General features: G+C 41.1%; 1 long non-coding RNA gene across 1 annotated transcript; it reads right to left on the bottom strand.

The window, feature by feature from the left end:
• Positions 1–20,829: 20,829 nt before the first annotated feature.
• On the bottom strand, positions 20,830–21,395 carry LOC120903547. Its single transcript, XR_005739615.1, has 3 exons — positions 21,308–21,395; positions 21,069–21,238; positions 20,830–21,001 (listed from the first exon to the last, which is right to left on the bottom strand). It is a non-coding gene; the product is annotated as an uncharacterized LOC120903547 (long non-coding RNA).
• Positions 21,396–23,426: the final 2,031 nt, after the last annotated feature.

Below are 23,426 nucleotides of genomic sequence, written 5' to 3'. Positions count from 1 at the left end.
ATCCAGTTCCGGATGCTTCTAGGTCCGGGAAACGTAGCAACATTTTCTCGGTAGTAAAATGTTTGCCGCTTTATGACTGACTTCATGAATTTCTAGCCGAAACAGTATGCAAAATTTATCCATGCGATTTTTGCAAACCAATTGGCAATTTTGTTCTGCCGATTCTTCGAAGTAAAATTGGAAGAGCAAGCAATAATGGTAAACAAAGTGGCTTATGATTCGACGAAATTAAGCACCGTACAGTTGCGAAGTGAATCTTTATGCGATCTTTTTTTTGCAACCATTTCTTCGAATCCTTCTGCTAGACGGAATGCTAAATTCCACGTACGGTGAATATTAAAAAAAAGTTGAATGTTTGTTAGACTTGTGCATTGTGATATGACTTGCTGAAGCGATGGTGCTTTCAAGAGAATGAGGAAATTTCAACAATTAAAATCAACTCCTAACTTTGGTAGCTTCCAAGTTTCAAATCAATAATTTCCTATTTTAGCTGAAATTCTATTTGCATTGCACTTATTACACCACGAAGCGAACGTTTATCAAAATCCTGTACGCAAATTCTTAGAAATTGTGCCGCTCATATTAATTTCACCAAAACCTTGCAAATGGCATTAGTCCCGGACGTTCGTCGCTACTGTTTGTGGCTGAATTCATTAGTGTAATGCATGGCACGCTTGATTAAACTATTTACGGAACGCAGGCATCACGGTCAATCAATTAACCTGCCATCAATTAAAATTCGTCCGCTTACCAACTTGTCAGCCGTGAACGGTGTCCAGCCAGTTCCAGTTCGGCGAAGGTTGTGCCACCGAGCGAATTGCATCTGTGGAACGAATTTCATAAACTTCAGCAGAAGCACTGTACGATGGATTGTAAATGATTGCTTCTTGCAAATTCTAGCGTTGGTTTACAGAGGAATACCTTAATATTTTATTCTAGCTGATGACAGAGCGGTGAGGATTAGTTTTTAGATTTACGGATGCAGTGATACCTTTGCTTTGATTGGATTCTGACAAGAGAAATGATTTGATGTATGAAGCTTAGATGGATTTTATTGAGCAGGAGCATTATTGAAACGAATTTTTTAGCAGCAGAATCGATTTGAGAGGTGAGACTTCAATCAAAGTCCAAATTGACGTGTGGAAGAGCAGTATGGAATGTTTGCTTGCTTGGTAAATACTTTATGGCTTGATTTTGCATCTGAACTGATTTGTGCGATTCAATACCGGACCCCAATTAATGGGAAATAATTTGCTCAACCGCTTACAAACTTGCACAAGCATATCGAAGTATATTGTATCTATATTCAGCATTTAAAACCATTCAATATGTTTAAAAGCCATCTGTTCCTTTTCGATGAAACTCTACCTTTATTTGCTCATTCAGTAGCTCTCGCTTTCTTGCTTTTCGAACCCAAATTTGTATAGCCACGTATGGCAATCTACCACCTTTCGCACGCTACATCGAGTGAAAATAATTGGAACTTTTCAATTACCAGCGAACATTTGTGGCTTGACAAGGGGGTGGGGAGAAATAAAAAAAATGCATCACCACCACCTCGCATTGCATGCAGCGGGCACATTAAGCTGGCCCGCCCAGGCAGTGCGTGTGCCGAAGTGTGCAAAATTACTTAATTTCACCAGCGCCCAGCACAGAGTGAGAAAGAGCAGAACACTGATGGGAACGGAAAGGGATGAAGGAGCGTAGGGGCATTTAATTGTGGCTTTGTGTTTCCCCCGGGCCCGAGTTCAATAAGGCTCACTTCCGCTTTGGGTGGCTCAGCGCGTCAGCTGGCTTTTTAATTTCTACGCGAGTTTCGTCTGGTAATTTCCTTACTATCTCGCGTGTCCAGAAAAAGACACAAAAAAAGAGGACAAACTCCACGCCAGAAATTGGGATGGATTTTTCTGCGTTTTTTGCACTCTCTCTCTTTCTCCCGTGCCCTATCAGTGCTTTTGGCTGTGGAAACATTTCCTTTCCAAGATTCGCGTCTAAGGAAGAGGAAATGATTTATGTTTTCCAGGATGTGCCTTCGTCTTGCAGCGCTTTCTCTCGGCTGTCACTTCCTTCCTCTCCTGGGTTTTGCGTGCTGTTCGGTTGATGATTCCGGTGTCGTTTCGAAATATGCCCGAGGTTTCCGGTTAAGCGGGCGTGCAATGGAGCTCGGGAGAAAATGAAACCCGAGAGCGCTCGTTTGCTTCACACCTCATGCTAAACCATTACGACACACACAGCACACACACCGAGCTGCTCGATACACGGCAAACACATCGGGAATAATGTCGCGCGGCGCAAAAGGTGAAATCCGTTCACATCGCCGTTTGACATCTGGTGTGTAATTTTTGTAATACTACAGGCATCATAAAATGAAAATCCGCTCCATCGGTCACATCCGCGCACGCCACACCTAACCTTCCCACCACCAGGAAGATCTGTTCGGTGCCACCCGGGCACCGGGTATTGTAGTTGGTTTCGCCGCTCCATGTTGCGCGCATGATTGATGGATTGTAATGCTTTTTAATATTAAATTTTTCCTTCCTGTGTGTGTGTGCCGCACGAGAGGCAGGCGTCGGCGGTGGTAGGGAAATTGTGCCAAATATTTATTCATTGGGTATGTGTGTGTGTGCGTAGGAGAACTTGAGAGGGGGAGGGAAGCAAAGCTTAGATATGGTAAACAGCCAACCAACTAGCATGGCCCGCAGGGATAAGATTGGCTTTCGAAGTGAAAGACGGACTTTGGCGCTGGCAGCAAAACGATACCGCGAATCCATCCTCCTCCGTTGTTGGTTCGTTGTGGTGTGGTGGTCCACCCTCCCTCCCACTGACACTTGTATCTATAGACTCGGCGCTCCGGTACGGGCGGATGATTTATAGAGGCAATCATACTGTCAGTTTCTTAAAGGCCGGCAGCTCGCATATGTTGCTAGAGTGGAGATCATCATGATCGCGAGCCGGGGAAGCTTCCAGCATCATAAGAGTGGAGGAGAGAGAGAGAGTAGGACGAGAGTAGGGAAGGGGAAGCAAAAAAAAGAGCAACGCAAATATGACTAACCATCGCGGCGTATTAATCTGCAGCAGCCGGGCGGTCGCGAAACCGCGTCCGGCACCTTGCGTACCGCATATAAAATGCAAAACAAAAGACCCCCCCCACAAGTGGGAGGGAGGGAAACACTCAACCCACACACTTCCAGAGCCACACAAAATACACATCCATAACCAGACGGAACCGGTTATTTTTTAAAATTGGTTTTGCAATTTTTCGTTCGCCACGAATTGGGTGCCGACCGACCGCGAAACGATCTACGGCGAAACCGGCTGCTTCGAAGCTTTTTCCGCGAGGAAAGAAATCGTTGCTATTTTCCCTCCCCTCCCCATCCGTTGGTTGGTTGAGATTTTTACTGCAAAATGGCACAGACACGTACGATCGGTGAAAAAACAAAAATAAAAAAAAATCGCTCGCAACGGAGAATTAATTACGCGTTCGCCAAGCCGAGGGGTTTTATTTATTGTTTGGGTTCGTTTTACCACTTCACACACACGATGCTCGTTTTGGCTTCGTTTTGGTGAGTGGAAGCCTGACGCGAATGGGATGAAATGAAGTCCTTTCCATTCATTGAAGTGAGTGAGTGTTCCGTGCGCCCATACGACAGAGAGAGAGAGAGAGGATCAAATCATCACGCGGGATCAGTTTAATCGTGTGCGGCTGCGTGTGTAGTGTGGCAATAATAAGTGGTGTTCCGGGCAGGGCCGGAAATGGAAATACCCATAGCGGAGGTAATGGAAAACAAAGCAAAAGAGCAAAGAACAAAAAAAATCATGCCTGACTGATGCCATAATGAGAGGTTATGGTTAAAGGCGATGAAATGAAATTTTCGGCCACCCGGTCGGTGACGAAAATTGATTGTAATCGTGACACAATAATGGGCCGACACGCGGGATGAGTTTTAAAAATCTCGAGTTCGTGCTTTCGGTAATCACCAGGGCGCTGTGTGTATGTGTGACACCATTTCTTAATCATTCGGTCAACGAAGGGAAATTAATTCAGATAATTCCTGTTATTTGACTACGGCTCCAATTCGATGGCAGCGATTGATTCCAAGTTTTTGCAGATTTGCTCATGGTGGAAGCATTTTAACGATCAAAATACATAACGCCATTTATTGATAATTTCAGTTGGAGCATGTGAGTTTGGAAGAGCAGAGAATTTCTATCGGTGAGTTAGACAGAATTACTTATCCAAGCTTGAACAGGAGCGCTATAGATTTTAGGAAATTATCGATTGTTATAAATAAGTCCAGAACAGCCAGATAGTAGGTAAAACAGTCCACAGATACTTTTCGACAACTTTGACGTCCACGATGCTCTGTTCAATGGTATATGTGTCTGGTGCTATAAACATATACTTCGAACAACATTATTCAGTTTATTAAGTAAAAATAGTTTGAAGTTCAGTAAATAAAAGTTTGAATGCAATATAAATTTATTTATTTTTCCTTATGGCTCCATATGCAATTCAGAAGACCTCAGCTCAAGGGGCGACAGCAACTTGTATCAAACGGATTTCATACACCGTTTGGTGTATTTATATTACTTGGTAATTAGATCCTTTCTAGTCACTGTGACTTTGGCCCAGGTTCTGAAGTTCGAGGTTATGCGTCATCATCAGGGGTGGATTTTCCTATAAGATGACTGAGGCCTAAAGGGGGCCCCGAGCTAAACTTCCGCATGTTTGCTCACTTTTATAAGGGATTGTTTTTTTATTGATGCACATATGTGAAATGGGGAAGAGTAAGGAAGCATACGCGAGCGACGGAATGTGCGCGAGAAGAAAGGAATAAAATGAACGGGCGAGGATGAGCGAGGAGAGAATTCGGTTACGGCGGGTACGGGTACCAGAGGGAAGATGGGCAGAAGCTATAATAGCGGTGCGCGCTTTGGGGATGGGGAGTTAGTTTGGGACCAATACGGGAACTGTGAAATGTGAACTACTAAACGAGATGTGCGAATAAATCATGTAGAGCTTTACTTTCCGGTGTCCGTGTTTTCTTCCCATATCACAGCTAATTTCACACATATTAAGGGAAAATTTAATCTTTCTCAAAACAGTATATTCTTACCAATAAGTATGTGGAATGTGTTGATAAAGTTTATAGCAATCAAAAGTGGTTACGAACTTTAGAGATCATTTATGAAGGCCTACATACTTTACATACCTTTACATACCTTTACATAACTTTACATACTTTCGCACTCTTTTACATTGAAATAATAAAACCTCTCATGACAATAAATCATAAAGAAGCTTCTAGGACGTTTAATTTTATAAAAAAGAAGTTCGTCGAAGGTCTCGATTGCAAGAACGAAAAGACTATAAATACGCAAATACAGGATAATCATTATCGGACGCTTGGATTTCAGGCAATTTGGATGTATCTGTGAAACAGGAGTTCACACAAACTTTGTGTCGTGGCTTTCGTTTCTCATTGTCTGGTTGTTACAGTCTAAGTCTATGTAGGGTACAGGTCGATGCATAGCTCTTTGTTGCACTAATACAAAGATCCTGTATTTGACAGGATCTCGTTCATTTCCACACGCACGGTGTGGTGTTTTTTTGGTTTTTCTTAAATTAATTAATTATATTATTTGTAAAAGTATTTGTTTGGTACGGAACCCTACGTTGTGTTTTTGTATTTTTTTTTTTTTTGAAGATGTTCTTAATAAAGAATCGGTGGCTCTGAAAAGAGCCGATGGTGTGCTTTTTCGTGGTACCAAGCTGGGTGGTTTGCTTGGAGTTCTGTGCCACTTGTGTGTGCCAAGGAGTTGCTGGTGAGATGAGCGAAGCGTGTTGCTTGCCGAGGATTTGAAATGACAAGAGTGAGAATTTGGCTTTTGCCGCTTTATTTATAATGCATTTTTTTTTAATGGTGTGCGTGATGACGAAACGATCGATGACCCGTCGAACAATTTGTAGCGATCCGCGAAAGTAGTGATGTGCTACAATCGGGACAATAGTAGTGATGTGCTACAATCGGGAACGAACAGTATTCGAATATAGCTTTGATTTTTGCACTACCAGAAACAACGATGATGGACAACCTAAAAATATACAAAATATATATGCTTTATTACACCGAAGACTTCTTCTATTTGGCGTAACGTCCTACGCGGACATGCCCCGGCCTTTACAAGACTTAATTAATTACCACGCAGTCGGATAGTCAATCCATGCTACGGGGGGACGGTCCTTTATAGACTTGAACCCATGACGGGCATGTTAGTGAGTCGTTCGAGTTGACGACTGTAAAATGGGACCGCGAAGACTATATATACTATTAGACTAATATATAAACCTGCCATATTGTACGACTGAAGAAAGTAAATTCCAAACGAGTTCAGGATTATGTATTTGATATTCGTAAAAAGAGAGTCAGAATACGATATAGCTTTTAAGGAAACTAGGGGCCCCAATTCGATCCCCGCCTTAGGGCCCCGAGATGAATAAATCCGCCTCTGGCCATCATATAATTTATTGTTATCTTTTTACACAGCAAGATTGATATGAACTACATAAATTATACTTATTATTTTTTTGGGTTTACGTTCTTCATATCCCTTGCTACCGTATTAGACGCCTTATATGCGAAACAGCACAAGGAAGAAAATAACAGAACTTTTCGCTTTTCCTACAATACGATGAACAGATAACACTTATCGTACTGTGACCTTTCCTTGTCTTCTGTGTATGCCTTTGCTTTACCGGTGAAGAAATATCACTCTCTACCGGGCACTTTTCCCTTTGAAGTTGAAAACGTTGAAATCTTTTAAATGCTTGAATCGAACCAAATTCCTGCCTGTTCCACACATTTAATATTCATTGGCTGTCCAATTCCCCGCCATTGTTCAAAATATTCACGCGCTCTTGTAACAGCTTTCAGCAGCATTTCTTGAAGAACATTACAAATTGAAATGGACGATTTTGTACCGGCTAACTAGCCAGGATTCCGCGAAACGGATAATATTGTTAGTGTGCCCGGTGGTGAAGGTGGAGTCAAGCGAATTAGGCATGATTAATTGGCTCCTGAAGCTATTTCACGCCGGTGCTAAACATCACAAAGATATCCGGGGTGTTGGAACCGCTAGCGCCGGTTTGCTCCAGTGTAAAAAGAGCTTTTCCGGGAAGCGTAAACCGTGTTAGTGTTCCATAAAATTACTCCAATTATTAATTTCTTCTCTAGAGCGGTGGCTGTTATTTCGACGAAAGCGTGCTGCTGGTCCAGTGCTTTTTGTTTCTGGATTCGTGGTACAACACAAACAACTACGGGCCTATATGGTGAAACGATTGAAACCTAACCTATCCAATACAGCTTTCAGAGTAGTTGAGCTCATTTCTGCCACCACCACCACACCAAATGCAGGCTCATTTCAAACGACCCGCTCAAGATGCTAATTCCTCTTTTTGCGTTAAGGAGCCCCGGCCCGGCCAGCTAAACAAAGCAAGTGTTGTGTGAACTACTGTACCCGGTGTTTAGAGCGAAACCACCCCGCCCCGATCGCTTTACATTCTTAGAAGCGCGTACCACTTTTCCAGCTGGAAAACGAGAATACAATGCGCTCGGACGACCATTATTTCCACCATTCCACTCGGACCACCAAAAGAGAGAAAGCAAGCAAATAACTATTGTTCTCAAATCAGCCAACACACACACACACACACACAGAGACCGTAATAAATCGCTCAAACAAAATGCGATTAGACGAAAGCTGTCTAAATAAAGTTCCTTCCGAGCAAACGAAACAAGCGGGACGCGCTCAGAACAAAAAAAAAAACAAGAACAATCGCATGGCCACGGCAGGTCTTCTTGGAGCAAAACTCTCCCAGCAGCAGCAGCAGCAGCAGCATTTTCAGACGAAAATTTCATCTAAACTTTTCACGCCCACATCCTGGGCTGTTCCGTCTCCCCTTCCCCGTCGTTGTCCCGCAACCGCTGCTAACCGGACAATTAAACATTCTGCTCGACGTCACTGGTGGAATAGGAGGCAAACGATCGAGTGACCAGGCAGGCGAGCACCAGCAGCATGGCTGCTAAAACCTCCCCTACCAAACCGGAAGTGAAACTTGAAACGGAAATTATTTAACAGTTGTCATTTTTATTCTCGCCATCCCCGCGCATCACCAACTCACGCTGCTGGTCGGTCGGTCGCCTCCCAAAACGGTGCCGAGCTTGCTTGCTCCGTTTGCCTTTGCTTGCTACTACTACGGCACGGCCATTGTTGCCGGCGGACAGGCTGCTCCTTTTCCCTGCTTTTGTGTGTGATGTCTTTTTTTGTACCCGTGTGTGTGTGCTTGTATGTCCAGTGTGCAACATACAAAGCTAGACATAAATCCTACGGCAAACACAAGAAACAGACACTTTATCAACTTAACTCCTTCCGACCTTCGATGTCGACCATTTGTGTGTATATGTGTGTGTGTGTGTGTGTGAACGGGGCAAGATATTGTTGGAGTTTGGTGCATTGTTTCCCATGTCCAGAGTTTATCATATTTTATACCCCCGCCGACGGCCATGTGTGTCCAAGGTCGTATCCAATCCTTACCCGTTTGTATGTATACGTGTGTGTGTAAGTAGGCTACTTCAAACACACCATTCGCCCTCTTTCCTTTCAGCCTTTTTTGCTTGTTTGCTGCTTTGTCCGCTGCCGGAGCCTTGTTTAGCCCTCTTTTCCCCTCCTATTTAAGTTATTCATCCAGCACATATTGATGAAGATAAATAAGATTATGGGTCCTTAATATTCTATATACGGTTCTACTTACGAGCACATTTCATAAAAGTTTTCACTTTTATTGAATTTCTGCATGACTTTCTGCTCTCTGCGTGTGTGGACCGTACGAGGACCATTATTTCTTCAGCACGGCAGCCCGGCCGTGGAGAGAAGGATAAACCGACGAATGGGTCGCCTGACCGGGGCAAACCTAAAGGGCCTGGTCGTCTTTTGGTCTCCCTCTCCCTCTCTCTCTCTTGCTGTGAACACCGAAAGGGGTGATAAACTTCCGTATACATACATTGTTGTGTCGTAACTCTGCATCCCAATCCTGCTCCTTTCCGGGGCTTTCCAAACATCCCAGAGCAACATCGCTGCCTGTCTGCTCGTACGGCCCCACTCTGTTCTTCACTGCCCTTGCGGGAAGGAGAGCGGTAGCGATGAGCGTTTTTGGCGAACGGAGAAGTTTAACGAGCCACGGGAAAGATGCACTCGCTTGGGTGTGTGTGTGTGTGTGTTGTGATGGAAATGGGGGACAACTTCTTTTTTTTAACTTTCCATCCCAACGTTCACCCACCACACTGGAAGCACTTATGAGGACTGGGAGATGGATGGAAGCGTAAAGGGGGAAGAGAGAGAGAGAAAAAAAGTCCCGACAGCATAAGTTTAGCTTCCAACTCGTCGAGTCAAAGAAATAATACTCGCCAAAAGCCCCGAACCGCAAACTTTTGTCCCCTGTTCCACTCCTTTCCCACCATCACCACCCTGCGTAGTAACCTTTCGTCGGGTTTTCGTTCCGGGACTTTCGAGCGGGCCTGGCTTCGTGTACGAGTTTTTCTTGCATTTTCAGGGTAGACGGGTAGTTTGATGTGTTGCACCGGCCTAGTTGGACCGGGGGGAGAGGAAGCAATGCTCCTCAGTGCAAAGCTACACGTGCTGCCATGCACATGTCCTGAACCTCGTCATGGACAAGGCCTGCCCTGTCCAAAAGCTACTTAACGTGCAGACTGAATGGCGGGTGGGATGGGGCTGGAACATAATCTCACGTTTCGATCTTGAAGTGAAGAAACGTTTAAGTTTGATTTATTGCCCCTGTCCCCCCTCGGTGCGAACCGAACTGCAACCGTACGGATGGAGACGTGCGTTCGCCATGAAAAAGCTTCATTGTACGGTCACCGACCGACGGGGGGCTATTACTTTACGAGAACGCACGATCAGCTAGATCTGATCCATTGTTGCATCCAACACAACACGCTACCGCTGCTGTGGGCGGAATCGATAATTGGAACGTTGTTTGTCCTTTGCCGTCCACCGAGCGCCGCAAAACGCTAGTGCGCTTGTAAACACAATGCTGCGGGTTTTTGGGTGAGTGTCTTTGAAGGTCTGCTGCATCTCTGCGGATGCTAAGAAACGTGTACCGAACAGGAATCAGGAACGCGGTAAATACCGCATCTACTCTAACCACCCCTACCAGTCGGCAGTCAAATTGCATCAAAACTTCAAACGAGCGTTTGCGGCAGGATCGAAACGAGCGAGTTGATATGATAATTTATACCGACCGGCCGGGGGGCGGGGATTGGGAACCTCGCTTGCTTGTGTTTTCTTTCGATTTTGCACCCTTTCGGGTACACGGGTTGCCAGCGGTGGATGCAATCCGATACCGGGTGGCTGTTGTTTCGTGCGATCTGCGGGAGGGTTCCGTTTTGCGTTATCTTTTAGTGAGCTGTTTTCTCGCACTGTAAAAGGAGCCGGCAAATGGAGCTTTGCCGTTGGTGTTGTTTTACGAGCGAGCTTTGTCAGAGTAAAGAGCGAGTAGTTTTGTATTTGTGTGTGTGTGTGTGTTTAAGTAAGCGAAGGTTTGTGGTTAACGGGTCGCATAACAAGGTTGGTTGTTTTGTCTTAATTATATGACTGTTTGCAGTGAACTTTAGACAAAGCGAAGATGAATTTGAAACCGTTCAATTACAGCGTGATGGCAGCGTCAGTGTAAACATTGGCATTTGAAAGATAATAAAAAGGGAATAAATCAAATTTTAATTAGAGATTACTCTTGTACATTGTTGTACCGTGGGATCAATACTCTTTTACCCGTTTTTATGGTTTTAACCGATGCTTTACCTTTTTTGTTTTAACCTAGATACACTTTGGTTATTTTCGTTTGTATGAAATTTTAATGCATTGGTGTTCCTTACAGGGTTTCCCACGATTTATTGGTTGGTTCCCATCGATCTTTTGGTGCGTTCCCACGATTTTTTGGTTTATTTGTATTGATATTCAATCGGAAAATACCAATAAATTATGAGAACGAACCAAAATTCTATAGGATACGACCAAAAAATCTGAGGAACGCACTAAAAAATCATGAGAACTGACCAATAAATCGTGGGAAACCCTGTACATTCAAATTTTTCTTGAATGTTGAATAATATATTTAAAAAACTTTTCCATGTTTTTTCCCCGAAATTGAAAATTCCCGATTTGATACATCTCTGCTGACACATTTAAGTGTATGTTTTATTTAAGTGTTTTATTTAAGTGTATTCACTTCGAAAAATAGGTTTTATGTGCTAACTAACGCTTTTTTTGTCATAAGTCGTGTAAAGATGTGTTAAAAAATTTGAAAAAAAATATACGAAGATGTGAAATAGTATTCTACACAACTCATACATTCACTGTTTTTATCTATCTCTGGGGGCTTTCACGATTCTAGTTAGTTTTTTTGTATGGAGTTTGACAGTTGGAGGCTGAAATCATGTAAACACTCCATACAAAACCACACAAAAAACTAGCCTGCAATTTTCAGTCTAGGTTATTCTAGCTACAAAGCTAGAATTAGATTCGAGTACCTGCTCGAAAACACGGGTTTGTTTACATTTATCCCAAGGTGCATTAAAGAGATCAGGTAATGCAATATAGAATCAAAGTGTATGTAGTCCAGGTGGTCTCATAGCATTTTTTTCATAACCAATTTTGAGCATCACTTTTTGACAGGATGGGTGAAAACTTTTGTTCAAACAAGCTTTCTGGAGGCATGACGAATACTCAAAACACTCTTAAAATCTTCATACAGAAGCAGAAGCGATAAAAATCAGCCTTCTAAATTCATACACCTTGGGATAAGCCCACCTGTATATTATACTCACTTAGATAGCTGCTCGAAAACTGCTATACAATGCAAACAGCTGACAGGCTGAAATTTCAGCTTACGAACTTACAACGGAAAGGCCCCCTCTTATATATTTTCCACAAATCGCGAAAAACGACTGTCCATATAGTTGTGGTAGGAGCTGTATGTTCTGTACTTACAATAACAGCAATTGCAGTGACAAACCAGAAAACGGATTACACTTAAACGCACAGACTATGGCCGTGGTAAAAAAAATATTTTGCAGCTTAATTTTTGTTGAAACCAGAACGTTTAATTACGAAATAGCCCCTATTTGAACCTATGGGAAGAAGGAATAATGGAAGTAAACATATCATTAAATGATTCTCAGAACGAATAACGCTGCTCATAGTTCAAACGGTCGTTCTACCGTTTACTGGGAACACTTTGCTCAGCAAGTGATGAAAGCGATCGTTTTGTTACAAATGCTTCTACGATTAATCGTTGTATTAAAAGACCAACATTAATTCAGAGAAAACACAAATAACATCCAAAGTCAATCGCTTCAGAGGTGATGGGTGACCTTTTGAATGTTGACCGTTGTGAAACTGCTCCGAATTCTGTTTATTCTTCCCTACTCTGGGAATTTGCGAAAATTTTTAATGAACAATAACATTCAAACATAACTCAGAGATAAAAAGTGTGTTTTTTTAAATATTTATTATCTCCCCCGAGCCTCAGAGTGTGTTTTAAAGCGTGCTTAAAGGGCCACCAGCTTAAAGCGGCTCCGAGCTTACGCTATTCGTCTTGTTGTTACCATGTTCCAGTACTTAGTAAAAGAACGCGACAAGCGCATAACAGAACAAAATTTATCTCTCAAACTATCCACCCACTTTACTGTTTCTCTCTCCCTCTGTCTAACAGCTTTCATTATTTTTTGAAACTCCTCTCTTTTCCCCGGTATCACTTTCCAGCAGCACAGCGCACACCGCAAGGCAGAAAATCTTCGTTCGATTAGTGAACGCCATTCGGGCGCATTTCCGGCCCCGGCTGCATCGCCTCCGCCACGATCAGTGTGCCGCGAGGGCTGGTGCGACGGTGACGTTAAATCATCTGCCTGGCTTGACGACGACGACGACGATGGCCATCGCGCGCGCGGTCGCCCGCTGCAGTAATGGAAGCAACTTTATCCTCGATCGTTTAACAGTATCATATTCCTTGCCGATGGCCGTTAGGCGTCCCTGCCTGCAGTATGTACGTCAGTATGTGTGTGTGTGTGTGCGTCGTTGTGTCTTTTGCTGCTGCAACTTCGGCGGCAGAGCAGTGCCCCATCCAAAAGCCCGGCCAACGGACGACGAGCGTTTGGTCGAGTCGTGTTTGAAGCGGAAAATTTATCACCATCGAAACGCACCGTACGCTTGGCGCCTGTCGGCAAAAAGGGGGCAAGAGTGCGGCGGCAGGACGAGAAACGAAGACGACCCTTTGCCATCGTACGAGCGCAAGCCCTTCCCAGACGATCTATCTATCGTTCCGGCGTGAGAACGTGAGAACAAAAGCAAGCAAGAAAGCATAAAAGTGTTCCAATAACTTCCACCCCGCGGGTGGTGCACTCGTCGTTCCGCCACCGTTCCGTCCCGTTGATGGGGGGGGGGGGGGGCAGCAGGATAGAAGAGAGGAGGGTGTATTGACATATGGATTAAATTTTCCATGGCTTGCCTTCTAGCCAGTGGGAAAAAGATAAGAAATGAGTTTACCGTTTTGCAGGAAGCGGAAGGCAAGCAATAAAGATTCGCTCCGCCCCATCCGACAAGGAACGGAGAGGTAGGGCGGGGGCTGGATGGGAAGTTTTATAGTTTTTGGTGCAGGGATTGAGGGTGGGGGAGAATTGCAGCGGGCTGATTTATGGATAACATCCTGCAAATGGGAATATGTGTCTAATCGTTGATGTGTGCTGGTGTGCTGCAACACACACATACACAAACACCAACGACCGATCGGATTGGGTTTCGCGCGGTTGTGGCTGTTGTGGATCAGAGGATCGGCACTAAAGTTTAATGAGCCATCATCATGGGCCCGCTCGCAGAAAGGGTTTTGCAGGGTTTCGGCCCGTGATTCCGATGGATAGCTTGCCGACGATGCCCTTAACACAGCCATTCCGCCATACGATGGTCGAGGAAAATGATGGCCATCAAGTTGGGCCCTGTGCCCTGGGTGTGTGTGTGTGTGTGTTTCAATTAAAGACGCTTTACAGTAAGCAGTTTTGCCTGTTCAAAGTTACTCTATTTGAGTGAAGGGTTCAGATGGTGTGTGTGTTCCTATTCGTAAAACGATCAACTCTAATGTGAAGTGGGAAGATTGTAAAAGTACCGATAGTACTAATGTGTTGATGGATGTTGTTGTACCATTACCGTAAAATGTTTCCCGATTTAAGGTGGATACGATTTTCCATCAATCTGTTCTAAATTCATGGCATTTTTCATTCAATTGAATTATTTTAAAGCTTTGATCGCTTCCTTTTTTTGCTTTCTGTTTTCATGTTTGTATTTACTCTTTACTCTAGATTTGCAACGAATTGTTTTAATTGAATTATTTTATGTTTTTTGCATGCCTTAAGGACTTTAGTATAAGTATGGTTGTTTTATTATGATTGCTTTGTTATATCATCTATTTCTTTAATTATTTGATTACGCTTGTTGTAAGCTGCCTTATGTTTTTATAGATTTATCACATATATATATATATATATATATATATATATATATATATATATATATATATATATATATATATATATATATAAATATATATATATATATATATATATATATATATATATATATATTTTTTTTTTATCTGATTACTTTATTTTTCTTTATGTTTTATGTTTCGTTTAATGTATTCTGTTAATTTCTATTTCATCATAGTTCATTTTACTTGTTTAATTAAATTACGTAGTCTTTTTTATATACAATAGATTCATTCCATGTGGTTTTTATGCTCTTTTTCTATTCTAGATAATTTGATTTTTGTTAATGTTTTTAATTTTTTTCTGAATATTTTACTATTTTTTCATGTTTTTTGCATTTACCTTTTTTACCTTTTTTTATATCATCTAACACATTTTTTTGATATCTACAATGTTATCCACTTAAAATAAAACACTAATGATATGAAAACAATATTAAGTTATACGCCCATGACACCTGAAGCGTTCCGCTCACGCTATAAAGCGCAACGCTAGGATAAGACAAAGCGGCACGTTAGTGATCGCGCGGAGGACAATGTAAGGATCGACGAAAGATTGTCAAAGATAGAGCAATTGAGAAGAAGCAGAAGAAGGGGGGTCGTCCGGTCATTCCTCCTCGGGAGAGAGGTCAAGTGGTGGCAAACTTGGATACGAAGGAGGATTAACTCGGTGGACGGGAAGCTAGAAGGTTCAATAAATTGGCTATTAACACGGTGTAACAAAAAAAACTAGTTTCTTTTATTAATATAAAGTGTAGTTTAGTTCATCTGGTGACAGCGGTAAAGCAAATATTTGCATGGTGATTTCTGGCTGGTGCTAAAATTCAAGTGGCTAGGTGATAAAGTAAATTGGTGAAAGGTAAATCGCAGCGTAGTTATAGTAAAATTTAGTGATTAATTAGTTAGTGATTATAATAGTGATTAACACATAGTGAAGTTTTTGGTTTTGGATTTTTCAGTTTTTTTATTAAACATATTTTTTTAAATAAATTTTTTGGGTTATTTTAAATATTAAAGTGATTTTTATGTATACAATAAGTTTAAAAGTAGTTAAATAAGTCAAATAATTATTGCGTATACAGCATTTGTATAAGAGCATTGGTACGGGAATGAACGACAGAGTGCTGGCGCTAAGGAATAGAGCTGTTCGAATCAACAATAGTTCGGATAATATTAACAAAATTCACAATTTGCACAATTTCAATTCAACTGCAATAAGTGAATCAAACGTAAATAAAGCTTATTGTTACAAGCAACGACTTCAAATACTTAAGGCGGAATTTTTTAACCAAAGTATTGAGATTGAAAAAGCTTTGAATAACACATTAACAAATATGGAGTACGCGTTCCCAACAGAGAGAGCAATGATGTGCATTCCGGACTTTCACGGTGAATCGAAAGATTTGGAAAGATTTTTATATCAAATCGACTTCTTTGCTAAACGAATCCCTGAGGGGGAGTCAGAGGAAGAGCTTATTCAAGTAGTAATGTTCAAACTTAAAGGAAAGGCTGCAAGTTTGTTTAATCGCATTGTTGATGAAAGTTGGGATAATGTGAAAACAAATTTAATCAAGCAATTTGGTGAAAAGGTTAACGTGGAGGCCATTTTCCAACAAGTGGAAACGCTACAGCAGGAGTTCAATGAACCTTTCACAACGTATAAGGAAAGAGTTCTAAAATTAAAAGAGCAGATCATGAATAACTATGCAAAAAACGCAGAAGATTCATATGCCATTAAAAGTTTAAAAATTCATTTCTTAGCTGGACTAAAAAATCAAGAACTGAAAACACTGGCTCGAACCAACAAGCATCTCGAATTTGATGATTTGTTAGATTACCTCGAAGAGGAGGTGGTGCAAATTGAGCACATTCGGAAGATTGAGGAAAGGTTGAATCGAAGCCAAGTTTCCTCACACAATTTCCTCACACATGATACACACACCAATTATCAACCCAACCTGGAGGAAAGTTTCATAGATGATAACGTGCAACAACCGATGCAAAGTAGAAATTGTCAACACGGTAGTTTTTACAATAGAGATAGATTAACACGCTGCGATGAAAGTAGATGTAATAATTTACGGCTAGATAAGGGTAATTTCCAACCTCAACACAACAGTACCACTTATTATCCTAACACTTCAAGAAACTTTTCTCAACCTAAACAATTCACTTCATATGGCACCTCATATAATCAACACTCATCACAACACATAAACTACCCAAATAATCAATCCTCCTTCCAACGTAACCAACATCAAAGTAGTTATTTGCAACAACCACAACGTAGTCAATATCAAAACCATAACACCCAACAAATACCAAAACATAACCCATATCACAACGATAAAATACAGCAACAGTTATGCCAGAACCAACAGCAAAAAACTAAATATTGGAACATTAGATATTGCTACTAAAACCTCTAGTGTTCCCATAGAAAAGAAAAATATTTTTCATATAAGCCATCCAGAGTCAAATCATAGTCAGGCAGAGCCAACAGATGGGGATTATTATGAAAACATTCAGGTTAGTTTCACAAATGAAGGAAAACCAATGGCTAATATTTTATCCGAGCATCGTGAAAAAATCGAGCTAAAATATTTAATAGACTCTGGAGCTTGTTTCAATGTGCTAAGCTGGGATGCAGCTAAAATATTAGGGGAATCGGCTATTAATTATACCGATAAAATAACGTTGTCAAGTTTCGATGGAAGTTGTGTTGAAACTATGGGTTCAATGTTAGTACGCTTGTACATTGGAAAATTTATATATTGTGAGAAATTTCACATAGTGGAAGTTCTTTTGGTACCGGGAATTATTGGATCGAACTTTTTAAGAAAATATGCAAGCAAGGTTGAAAGACATTTTCAAAACATTCTTTTAACAAAGCCGCACAACGAAGAAGAGTGTAAAGAGGGTAATAATTTAGAAGGGAATGATGAAAACGATAAGGAGGTATTCTTGGAGAAGATTAACTCAGAAGAGAATGCACATGAATGCCTCTCTTACTTGGAGGAAAAAGATGCAGATTGCGATTTACTAGGTAAGGGGAAAGAGGCAATAGGTGAAGCAAGATATAAAGAATTATTAAACAAAATTAATACCAACCATTTAGATTTGCATGAAAAAACATGCATCACAAAAATAATAATGGATTTTTCTGATACATTTTACTTGCCGGGAGATAAGCTCACATTCACTGAAGCAACTAAACATGAAATAGAAACTAGTTCAAATATACCAATTTACAAGAGACAATACAGATTCCCGGCTACAATAAATGCGATAATGGAAGAAGAAATTGAGGAAATGTTAGCACAAAATATAATACGACCAAGCAAAAGTCCGTGGAATTCACCTGTCATGTGTATCCCGAAAAAGACGGACGAAAATGAAAAAAAGAAATATCGTATTGTTGTAGATTTCAGGGCACTAAATCAAATAACTAAACCATTTAACTATCCTATACCTAGAATAGACGATATAATGGATAATATAGGCAAAAGTAATTTTTTTCCACTATCGATCTGAAGTCCGGTTTTTTCAAATATTAATAGATCCTAAAGATGCTGCAAAGACAGCTTTCTCTACAACTAGAGGGCATTATGAATTTACACGAATGCCTATGGGACTAAAAACAGCCCATCTACGTTCCAAAAGCTGATGAATACCGTCATATATGCTATACAGCCGGTAAAAGCATTTGTTTATTTAGATGACATTGTAGTTTTTGGTGAAACCATAGAAGAACACAATATCAATTTAATTAAAATTTTTAATGGTTTAAAGCATTACCACCTAAAAATAGAACCATCTAAATGCAAACTATTACATAAACAAATAAATTATCTGGGGCATACAATCAATTCAGAGGGAATTAAACCTACAAAATCTAATATTGATGCAATAGCAAATATGCCAGCACCAAAAACATTAAAGCAACTCAGATCGTTTTTAGGTGCTATTAACTTTACGGAAAATTCATTCCCAATGTTTCCGAGGTACGTAAGCCCTTGCACGAACTTTTAAAGAAAGATTCGAAATTTGCTTGGGATGAAAACTGCGATGAGGCTTTCCAAACACTTAAAATTTTTTTAATTTCTGAACCTATATTAGTACGACCAAATTACAATGATATGTTTATAATCACTACAGATGCCAGTGATTATGCACTTGGAGCAGTGCTTTCTAATGAAAAAACTAAAGAAAAACCTATTGCATATGCTAGTAGATCTCTTGTAGGGGCAGAGAAAAGATACCACCCTATCGAAAAAGAATTATTAGCGATTGTATGGGCAGTAGAACATTTTAAGCACTATGTATATGGTCAGAAATTTGTTATCTATTCTGATCATAGACCGCTTGTTTCTATTTGGCGCCTCAAAGAAAATTCTACGATATTAACAAGACTAAGACTTAGATTGCATGGTTTAGAATGCGAAGTACGATACATGAAAGGAAGAGAAAATGTAGTCGCAGACCTTCTGTCTCGGCTTCCGGGTGTGGAAATGAAAGAGATAGAAGCTGAAAATCACACATTAGCTGTTGTAACGCGCCAGCAAATGAAAAACAATATAATTTGTGAAAACAATAAGCAACATAAAGCTACGGAAGAGACATGTGAGAATTTAGAGCAACAACACTGGGAGGATTTATTAAAAATAACTATCGATAACGATCCAAATGAGAACGAAATGAGAAGGAAAGAACGATTGAAGGATATGCAACAAGTTGATAAAACTAAATTTAAAAATTACAAACCGGGCAATGAGAGAATAGAAGTAGATAGAAGTGAGATAGAAACAGTTTTGAAAGAATTTCACGACGCACCTTTAGGAGGACACGTAGGGGTACGTAGGATGAAAAAAAGAATAAAAGAACTGTTTTACTGGAAGGATATGAACGTCGATATAGAAAGATACGTTAAAACGTGTAGATCTTGTCAATGTAACAAAATTAGCCGGTACAACAAAATACCCATGCAAATAACAACCACTTCAAATAACCCCTTTGATAAGCTATACATGGATATTGTCATTCTCCCGGAATCAGAAAAGGGTAACAAATACGGACTAGTGATTCAGGATGACTTAACAAGATATTTAATAGTTTTACCAATGGAAAATCAAGAGTCAACAACCGTAGCAAAAGCATTTGTCGAAGGAGTTATATGCTATGTTGGAGCTCCTTTGGAATTAGTAACCGACCAAGGGACAAACTTTATGAGCCAGGTTATGAAGGACACTTGCAAACTGTTGAAAATTAAAAAAATAAACACTTCGGCATATCATCCTCAAGCAAACCTCGTAGAACGAGCTAATAGAGAGCTAAAAATTTACTTAAGACAGTTTGTAGGGCAAAACTATAAAACATGGGACAGATATCTACCATACTTCGCATTTGAATATAATACTACAGTAAATACATCAACCCGATTTACCCCATATGAGCTAATCTATGGCAGGAAGGCAAGATTACCGACATCAATTTTTAACCAAAATAGTAATAAGCGAGTGTATAATGATTATTGCGAGGAACTGAAATTAAGATTAAACGAAATGCATATAATAGCGAAAACAAATCTAATCAAATCAAAGAGATGAGGAAACAACAATATGATCAGGATGCGAAAGAATGGAAGCCTATGTGGGGAGAAAAAGTGTTGGTAAGAAATATCCCAACAGGTGCAGGACAGAAGCTACAAAGCCTGTGGAAAGGTCCGTATGAAGTAGTAGAGATTCCCAGCGACCAAACATGTGTCGTAAGAAATGGAAAAAGATTCGAAAAAGTTCACAATAATAGGTTAAAAAGATTCTATGAGTGATAAGTTTAGGATTTAGCTAGGTAAAAAAAAAAAAAAAAAAAAAAAAAAAAAAAAAAAAAAAAAAAAAAAAAACTTTGTGAATTCTCTTCAAATCCTTCATACCCCTATTATCTTTAAAATATTAATAAGTTCATTAGGTTTAGGTAGGTTAATTCATTAGGTTTAGGTACGCTTTTTCACTAGGTTTAGAAAGGTTTCATCGCTAATTTTAGGTAGGCTCTTTCACTAGGTTTAGATTGTAGGTAGCTTTAAGTACGCGTAGGTTAAGATTACTTTTATAACGTTATTTGAAAAAAAAAACACACACACATACACCACATTATGCCACTGTAAGCCACTAACAGTTACATTCCATTTTAGCAACTGCTTGGTTTTGATCTCGGAGGGGGTTTGATAGGCGATCCGGAAGCCTCGCGCGCAACGTATCGTATGCGTAGGCGGAATGATTGTGTGAAGAAGAAGATGATCGATCATTTGTAAACGTTGATCGAAGAGAGCGATGATTGAGAAAGATGAGAGGTGAAGTTACATGTATTGTACACCAGGATACGGTAGGAGTATGGCTAAAAAACTCAACGGAAAAAAGGTTAGAATGGGTCACAAAGAAAAATAGATTCCCAAATTACGTACTATTTCCGCGCACACACACAGAGTATAACCCAACGGAACGACGATAGTAACGAACGATGATGATATGACAATGAAGAGGGGATAGCGATCGCTGAGCGATAATCATGAATCGATGACGATGTGTAGGGAGCCGAATGGTATGTGGATCAGCACAGCAGAACACCGTACAACTAAAAGTCGGTGATAGAGAATGTTAGTAGAAGGATTAGGAAAGCAATATGATAACCATGGAAAACTACTTAGTTAAGACACTTCGGCGAAGTTAAAGGTAGTTTCGGTATTGCTGCACTAAAGGATGTTTCCGGAATGAGCTATGACGTTTGTCACGAGGTGAAGGTTGAAAAAAAAAAAAAAAAAAAGGGTAAAGAGATGAAGCGTTCCGCTCACGCTATAAAGCGCAACGCTAGGATAAGACAAAGCGGCACGTTAGTGATCGCGCGGAGGACAATGTAAGGATCGACGAAAGATTGTCAAAGATAGAGCAATTGAGAAGAAGCAGAAGAAGGGGGGTCGTCCGGTCATTCCTCCTCGGGAGAGAGGTCAAGTGGTGGCAAACTTGGATACGAAGGAGGATTAACTCGGTGGACGGGAAGCTAGAAGGTTCAATAAATTGGCTATTAACACGGTGTAACAAAAAAAACTAGTTTCTTTTATTAATATAAAGTGTAGTTTAGTTCACACCCATTGCCCAAAACATTGTTACAAAACCAACATCCAACCAAAAATAATCATAATTTGACAAGCAGAACTTACAGCTCATTTCACGTTCGTTACCGAAAAAACTAGCAGGCGAAAGCAATCCGTTCTATCAATGCAAACTCTGCTCCAGCGCCATCCATAACAAACTTTCTTACTGCTGGCAGTTAGGAGAGACATTTCCAAGCACCGAGACAAACAAACCACCCCAAAAACCCGACCGAATCCTACGTTCTCAACGCGCTCGTTCCCGGAGGCACCCCCGTTTCCCGCAAAAAGCACAAGCAGTAGGTCGACATCGCGACCGAATACCGCGTCAGCCATTCATAATTGATGTCATCCCATTTGTCTTCGGTATAACGGGTTTACTATTGGTTTGCTGATGACATTTTCGCGATTTTCTCGCGCCCCTCCCCCCGCCTTTCGCCATCGGCTCATTCCGTTGGAAAATAGTACAGCCTGAAAAAAGAGGAAAAAAAGAACCCCCAGCGAAAACCATTCACGCGCGCTAGCTCGGTTTGCCAGCCGTCACCCGCGGTTCGTAATCATAAAGGCAAAGAAATCACAAAATGCCGCACGTTTCGTGGGCGCTCTCGGGGCGTTGATGAAAACAAATGACGTCCGCCCGAAGATGCCATAGTGGCAGTAGAATGTGCGGGAGAAGCAGAGTTGGTGGGCAGGATGCAAGGACATGAATGTATTATCGGCGATGGATCCCGCAGGGTTTGCTTTCGGGGTGGGGAAGGGATTTTTCGGGTATTTACCAGAAGTCATTATTGTTATTAGTCCTATTGTTTTTGGCGGGCTGAGTGCGAATGAGGTGGGCCGAGGAACGTACTAGCTTGCGTTACGATAGCAGGAAGCGGCCGCGGCCGCCGCATCTCACTGGTAGGATGAAGAATGAAAATGACAACGAATTTAATATGTCTCCGCGGTGAGTTTAATTCGATGTGTTGTGTTTGGCCTGTCTGTGTGCCATCCCCTGGCCGGGTTGATGCACGCTGATGCCTTTGTGCCGTTTGCGGGCTCGCTGTCGGCAGCCAAAACCGACAGCAACAAAGGCCAGCGAACGTGGTACGGTGGGAGGGACTCGCTTCTTCGTCGGTGATGCTCATTATTTTGGATTCCGCCTTTTCCGCGCCTGAGCCGTGCCATTGCGGACAGGTCCGTGACAGTTGCGCTATTTTCACCGTCCCTTGTCTCCGGGTGCCCGGGTGACGCTATAGTGCAATTCGTTTCGAGGGTCATTCGGTGGAAAGCTCGTCTTATTAAATCATCCCGCGCTCTAAGACGAAGGAGAACGGTGCGATGCTTGTTTTGGTTCCATCTGAAGTGGGTGAGGGGGTGAACGAAAGGTATGATGATAAATTCGGAATGCCCTTTTTCCATGGATTTGTGTAGGAGTAGATGCAGGGAGTAGCAAAACTTCATTAGCACAATGGTAGTTTTGCTTGATTAAGCAGCACAACAAATGGAGAAGCAGCGCATGATTGAAATGCGTTGGTAAACTTATCTTAATTTGCTTGTTTGTTTGCTTCTCATCATAGTTGTTGCGTTGTTGCTGATGATATATTTCAAGCTAGTAATTGTTCTTTCCCAAAATTAATATTTTACCAGTTATTTTTCTACTTACATTTTCAATTTAATATTTTTAATGGGTTA

Source organism: Anopheles arabiensis, chromosome 3 (genome assembly GCF_016920715.1).
Source record: "Anopheles arabiensis isolate DONGOLA chromosome 3, AaraD3, whole genome shotgun sequence".
NCBI lineage: Eukaryota > Metazoa > Arthropoda > Insecta > Diptera > Culicidae > Anopheles > Anopheles arabiensis.
Note: the sequence above shows the minus strand (reverse complement) of the source record. Positions and strands in the feature narration are given on the sequence as shown.